At 42.4% G+C, this 7,591-nt stretch overlaps 1 pseudogene; it reads left to right on the top strand.

The window, feature by feature from the left end:
• The first annotated feature begins 2,819 nt into the window (after positions 1–2,819).
• On the top strand, positions 2,820–4,089 carry LOC149177815 (cytochrome P450 78A4 pseudogene; annotated as a pseudogene).
• Positions 4,090–7,591: the final 3,502 nt, after the last annotated feature.

Here is a 7,591-nt window from a genome sequence, read left to right as displayed (position 1 = left end):
AGAAGTTCGATAAGCCGAAAGAAAAGAGTACGAAAGATGATGCTTCGAAATCGAATGACAAGTCGAAGACGAAGAAACCATTGAAGTGTTGGATATGTGCGGAACCACATACGGTGAAGAATTGTCCTTCAAGACCGAAAGTGGCTACATTGGCACAATCTAATACGAAAAAAAAAGAGACTTTTGTGGGGGTGGAGCTGCAGCTGCTATGGAAGCGGTCTCACGAAGAGATCTGGAAAGGAACAACTTGGAGTATGTTCGGATGAAGGTTGGGAGTGCGGATGTACTCACTATGGTGGATAGTGGGGCTACTCACAACTTCATGAGTGAAGATGTTGTGAGAAGGATTGGGCTGAAATTTGTACCGGTGCAGGCACAGATTAAGACAGTGAATTCTCCTCCTGATTCCGTGATTGGTGTGGCTGAAAAGGTGGACACAACACTAGGTGAGTGGATCGGGAAAGTCGACTTCACAATAGTGCGGATTGACGACTATGAAGCTGTACTGGGAATGGAGTTTTTGAAACACTATGAGGCAATGATTGTTCCACATTTGAAGAAGCTGTACATTTACGATGGAAGGGAAGATGTACCCATTGGTGTTCCAACCATTGGTGTGACAAGACCTGAGTGTAAGTTGGCAGTGATGCAAATGGAAGACAAGAAGCATATGGATCAGGTGTGTAAGCGGATGTCTACTGCTGAAGCAAAGCTTGCGGAACAATCACAAGTTATCAAGACATTGTCCGATAGCATCTTGGATTTGTCTAGGAGGCTAGAAGAAGTTGAGGATGACAATGACGATGATGAGGTTTATGTAAGGCCGAATGTCCAGGGGAAGGATCAGGTTGCATATCTATAGAGGATGGAGATAGAAGATCCAGACAGGTGGATTGAGCTGATCAGTGAGGGAGAGCCTTCAGTTTCTACTCCCTCCACATATGCTTAGACGACTTAGAAGATGGGGCTCATTGTTAGCTGCTCATGGTAGTGAGTCCTTTAAAACAGGTTGAGAAGGTATGGTAGATAGATGATGCAGGAATGGTTTGGCATTAGCATCATGACATGTTGCAGATGGGATGGAGTTTCCATGGACCTAAGCATGGGTTTGGAGCAGATTCTTTATGAGTTCGGATCGTGGCAAAGTTTGAGAAAAGACTGGTGATGGCATAAGGAAGTGCATTCTTATGAGCGCGACAATTGGATTAGCTACCCGACTAGTTCAAGTCATGGGGGACGTCAGTGTGCGGAGATGTTTTAGCATTATGTTGGAGTATCATGACGATAGTTCACAGGGTGGAACGACACATGGTGGAGACGGTCGTTTTTCATATGTTGTAGGGATGTTGCAGTGTATGGGCCAGTTGATATCATGGATCAAGGATATGGTTGTTGTCTTGGTGATGGATGGTTACTGAGATGAGATATTGTCGAGGACGATAATGATTTCAGGTGGGGGAGGATGTCACGGCCTGAGATCCGTGCGACGGATGGGCGCCTCACCAAATGAAGCGACGAGCTGCGGAGACGAAGTGCAAGGGCGTACGAGGTGAGTTGCAGGCCGTGCGAGCGACTTGGAGAAAAATGCTATGGAGAAATATGATGGTTTACATATACCCGTGTGGGCGGTCCCGGGTGCCCCGAACGATGGGTGGGCTGACGGGCGAACGATGGAACGGCTGGGCGGCCGAACGATGGAGCGGGCAGGCCGACATGACAGTTTGGTGATAAAGCCGACGATGGTGTGTTAGATTGGTAGGTCAGCTCGGCATTGAACGATGGGCGTTTAAGGCATATAAATAGAAGGACGAGTTAGAGAGATGGAGCATCATTCGAACAGCAACAAGTGTGAGCTGGAGAAGTGAGTAGGGACTGCGGTTGGTGAAGAAATAGAACACATGAGCCCAGGCTGAACGAGCGGAGTTCGTGCAGAGTTGGGTGGCAGTCGAACCGTGCAGAGGTAAACAGGCGACCCGAGTATGGCACCAGGTGAACGAACGCAGGCGACCGAGTAGGTTGACACGACGGGAGGTCGACCGACCCACGAAGGTCGTCGGGCAGACGGAAACGTGGTGCGACCGGGTAACCGAGTAGGACGCCCATGTGGAGGTTGTATGAGGCATGCGGAGGGGACGAGCAGGCCGAACGGTGGAACGAGTTGGTAAACGGGCGAGGGTGACTCGCGGTTGGGTGTGCAGGGCGCTGGGTGGAAACGAAGTGAGGTGTTTTGGTTGGTGAACGAAGGTGTGACAAGGACGTGTGGAGGGCGCCCAAGGTGGGTGACACGGGCTCGACGAGTGCGCCCGAGTTGGGCAAACGACACAAAACGTGCGACGGGTGAATGGAGAGTTGGGCAAGTCGTGCGACTATTCGGAGGTGCCGACGAGCTGGGCAACCGAGTTTGCCGAAGTTGTGAAAATTTGGCTAGTGTAAATTTGGGGTTTCCTTTAAGATTTAACTTGTACTGTGAAAATTGAAGATTATATATATTGATTCGGGCAGACTCACATCGGGAAGTTGCCCCTCCCTTTACACTGTTCTGCAATTGTTCATGTTATTCCTGTTTATGATGAATGTTCATAGTTTTCATCATGTATAAAGGATAAACTAATACTTGGTAATGAAAATAAACTAAGTACAAATGTTAGGCGTAGTTCATGATCATAAGTATTGGTCAAAAAAAAAGTGGTCGGTGGTACCGCACCTCGCTATAGTGCGGTTGGAAGATTAACGCCAGTGTAGGGGCGTGATAAAAGAGGTCGGGTGGCGTACCCATTCCTGGTCCCAAAGGATGGCCCATGATTGGAAGTCTGCTAGACATGAGCATCGGTCTTGCTCACCGCAAGCTCGAATATCTGGCTTATCTTCATGGCGCCAAGAAGTTTATGGCTTTTAGCTTAGGCTCCACGCCCGCCGTTATTACATCGGATCCTGAAGTGGCCCGGGAGCTGCTCAACTCTCCTCATTTCGCCAACAGACCCCTCAAGCAATCTGCGCAGCAGCTGTTGTTTGGGCGGGCCATTGGCTTTGCACCCAATGGGGACTACTGGAGGCTGCTCAGGAAAATTTCTTCCGCGCATCTTTTCGCTCCGCTCAGAATCGCTGCTCACGAGCCTGGTCGCCAGGCCGACGCTCTCGGAATGCTTCTTGATATTCAGAAGGAATGTCAGTCCAGCGGTGTTGTTAGGGTTCGACGAAACCTGCAAGGAGCTGCGCTGAACAATATAATGGGCAGCGTGTTTGGAAGGAGGTTCGATATGTCATGTACTTCTGCTTGTGAAGAAGTGAAGGAGGTGCGGGAGATGGTGGATGAGGGTTTCGAGCTGTTGGAAGCGTTCAACTGGGCGGATCATCTACCATGGCTGTGACCGCTGGACCCTCTTCGAATCCATGCTCGTTGCGCCCGCCTGGTGCCGCGTGTGAGAGCTTTCGTTAGAAATATCATCGAAGAGCACCGACGTGCTGAGCGGAACAGGGAAACGGGTGATCAATCTGATTTTGTTGACGTTCTGCTGTCGCTGCATGGAGAAGATAAGCTAGATGAGGAGGATATGATCGCTGTTCTCTGGGTGCGTACTATTAGTTTTTTCACACTCTCATCTTCTATGTATCTCTGTATTTTAGGTTTTTTCACACTCTCATCTGATCTATCTATCTCTGTATTTTAGTTTTTTCACTCTCATCTGATCTATCTCTCTGTATTTTAGTTTAGTTTTTTCACACCGGAAGGAATTTATGAATGACGTGAGTTTGCTTGCCTTTGCTTCTAATTTCTTTATGTATGCATGCATGCAGGAGATGATTTTTCGCGGCACAGACACGACGGCTCTGCTGACAGAGTGGACCATGGCAGAACTGGTGCTGAATCCGGATGCCCAGAAGAAAGCTCAGGCAGAGTTGGACGCAGTAGTGGGGCGAGAGCGCAGCGTGAAGGATTCAGATATCCCTAACCTGCCCTACGTGCAGGCTGTGGTAAAGGAGGCGCTGCGAATGCATCCGCCTGGACCGCTCCTATCATGGGCGCGGCTCTCAACTGAGGCGTCAACATCAACAGAATGTGTGTTCCGGCGGGCACGACCACCATGGTGAATATGTGGTCGATTACTCACGACCCCAACATTTGGGAATCACCTCATGAGTTCCGTCCGGAGAGGTTTGTGGTGTCGGAAGGCGGGGAAGACGTGTATGTGAGGGGTAACGATCTGAGGCTTGCTCCTTTTGGGGCTGGTCGTCGTGTGTGCCCGGGGAAGGCTCTGGGCCTTGCCACTGTTAACCTCTGGGTGGCCAAGTTGCTCCATCATTTTGAATGGCTTCCTCATGCTGAACATCCGGTTGATCTGTCCGAGGTCCTGAAGCTGTCATGCGCAATGGCTCATCCTCTTCATTCTGTTCCCGTCATGCGGGTGCCTTTCGTTTTCATTAAATCCTCTGTCCCTGTCTCTGTCTAGTCAATTACACCTCACTTCACCTCACCTCATGTTCTGTTTGTGTATTACAGGCTCTGTATTTCGATTGCAAGTGGTACACTCTCTGACCCATCGTCATAAGAAGAGATTGAGATTGTGTGTTTTTGTGATGGATAGAACAACGATGGTGATTTTGGTTTCGAATTATTGTAAGCTGTGTGTGTGTCTGGTGCACATTAAGGTTAGGTTATCCGACGTGTCAGCATATTTCGACAATAAAGATGATGAGTTACCACCCATATCAATCTTGTCTTTCCGCTATTACTGTCAATCTTGTCTGGACAATAATTTCATACCTTTGTCCGATCCATGCAGAATTCTGTTAGCTTATTATTTTCTTTTCGTTTCGTTGGGTGAAAAGGTCCATCCAGATTGCAAAATCTAAGACGAGATCTATAAAATCTAAAACTACAGTATAAGCATTGTAGCTACCCGGTTTCAGAGGAAAATTATGCTTTAAAACCATGGAAAAATACATACGTTTTCCCAAGAATCATGCAACTTCTTACAGCAGCACGCATTTCATTTTCAGTGGTTTTTCTCTGACCTATTTTGTTTCGGTGATTGCCTTTGTAATCTGGATTGTCTCGTCGGAGGATCTGTTGCAGTTCTTCGTTAATGAAAAAATAAGCAATAAACGAACGAACAGGTGGCGAAGCGTTTGGATGAGAGGTATCAACACGTCTGCCAAGATCGATATGGCGGCGTCCACGGCTTCTTCTTTGACCCACATTCTCAACCGTATGAACACACAGATACAGGCATGGATCGGCCCGCTGCTAAAATATTGCTTCGGCCTTTTGAATCCCGTAGCAGCTAAAACCAAAGCGGCGCACCATGGTTTGTTGTTTCTCCTTTAAAATAAAGACGAGTGCGGGAAACTAGAAATGTGGATATAAAAAATACAAAGATTAGTTACCGTGAATGCTTTTTTGGATCAATAATTTTTTTAATGATTTTGTTTCCCCGTCTCTTTCAATGATAAGTGAAAGACATCATATGCATGAGGTTAGGTATATTACAAAGTTCAAATAACTTTAAATAAAGAAATGGTTAAAAAATAAGTTTAAGAGTAGTTTGAATTTTAAAAAGACATTGAATTAATAAAATAATTTCTACTCATTTATTAAAACAATTTATCATTATCAACATAAAGTGAGTGTCATTAGTAAAAAATGGTAGATTAATTGGATTGATGAAATCAAAATCTCCATCTAGCAAAATACAATAACATAATATGATAAAATGATATAATGACATTGTTTAAATTTTTTCTTTCAATCTGATTTAATGACATTGTTGAAATCTTTTCTTTTAACCTAGCATTATAGGTTATAGCATTCTCAAAACATAAGAAACTAGTTTTCATAATTTGTTAGGGTTGGCTTTCATGGTTGAAACACCCTTTTATATGGATATTTTGGTTTACTGCCTCTCCTTGAGACATCTTAAATATGATTGAAAATCTTTCGGGTTATACAATGAAGGAATATCTCATCAATGAATTTGCATAATAACAAAGCATCTATGATGATATAAATAGTCATTTCTAATTTCAATTGTCTTTTCATTTGCTTTGAGAGGAATACATCATTGATTATGTAGAGTAGTATTCTAGCTGTTCTAAGTTTTCGAGGCTTTTTAAGGTATATCTCCCCTCAATTGTTCCCAAAATCCACCAGGGTTTTGTTAGACTTATAAGTTTTAGTGTTATCACATTGCCCTAAGGGTTCTTCAGAGTGCTAAATTCATCTATGCATTCAAAAATATAATTTAAACAAAGGAATTTATAACATCATGTTAATGTTTCCCTAATCAATAGTTTGTAAATAATACTTAATATTAAGATACTAAAGAATTTACAACATTTTATGTCAATAGCCAATATTTATCAATATCACAAGATCAAGTCCACGACGTCTTTGGATCTCTGTTACGACACTCCTTCATATGAAGTAACCGGTTCAATTCCCTGCCCCCATAGGGGTGATATATTGAACATCAATTAAGTTCTAAGTAACCTCATATCTAAAAAGTAACGACTGTAATCTAAAGAGTAAATTCTGAAATTCTTAATGATAACTTTGAGCCAAGCTATGCACTATTTTGAAGTGTGGCTCATTAGAATGGGTCAGTAACTATAATCTAAGTAAATTTGAGATGCAAAGATAACTTTTGGCCAAACTATGCACTATTTTGAAGTCTGGCTCATTAAAATGGCTCTCTCAACTCCAAGAGTCTGAATTTTCTCGCGTTGAATGTTCTCAAACATTGTTGCGAAACAATGCGACAGTTTATTCTATTTCTATGTTCCAATCTTAGAAGTCCACAATTCCTAGCTTGAGGAGGGCTGGAGGAACCGATAGAGGTTCTTAAATTTTATTTTATATATATATATTAAAATGCTGAAAAGAAAAAGATCGTTAAGTAAGTTGAAAATTGAAAACATTGTTATTGCTATTTTCTTTATATGAATTTTTATAAACTTGAATCTATTACAACTAAACATCATAAAATAAATAAAATAAAGTTCACGTTTGCCAATGCAAACGTTATTTGCACTTTAAAAATTAAAACTTAAACTAATAAATTTAATATATTAAACTAATAAATTTAATATATAAATAAAAATAAATGTCCACATTAAATTAAAAGTTAAATATAACTTTCTGAAACGGAGGAGGCCAACTCGATGATATGTCTAGGTTGAAGGTGGTGTGGACTTGACATCGGGATTCAGGTTTAGATTTTAGCTTTAATTTGGTTTTTTTTTTTTTTTACTTTAATTGATTAGTGGCTCAGTTGGCTTATTAGTTAGTACTGGTCAAATCATAGTTGAATGGTTGATTTTATTGGATGACTTGGTATTCGATTTTTTTTAATAGTGAGTGTTATTATAATTAGTTAGTTTAAACTGAATCAACTAATTTGAGCCATATTTAGATGAAATTGGTATGAACTAATGACTGACTTGATTGAGTCATACCGGCTCAATCATTGTACAGATTATTAAGTGAAATTGAAATTTGAAAATAAAAAATTTGTATATACAGACCAAAATGAATTCAAAACTCAAGAAAGGGAAATGACATGGTCAACCATAAGTGTGATTTAGCATTTTTCAT

This window comes from Pinus tabuliformis, chromosome 4_1, assembly GCF_031772625.1.
Source record: "Pinus tabuliformis cultivar Carrire ecotype Pingquan chromosome 4_1, CPIR1, whole genome shotgun sequence".
Taxonomy (NCBI): domain Eukaryota; kingdom Viridiplantae; phylum Streptophyta; class Pinopsida; order Pinales; family Pinaceae; genus Pinus; species Pinus tabuliformis.
The sequence above is the reverse complement of the archived record's forward strand: the minus strand, read 5'-3'. Positions and strand labels throughout refer to the sequence as shown.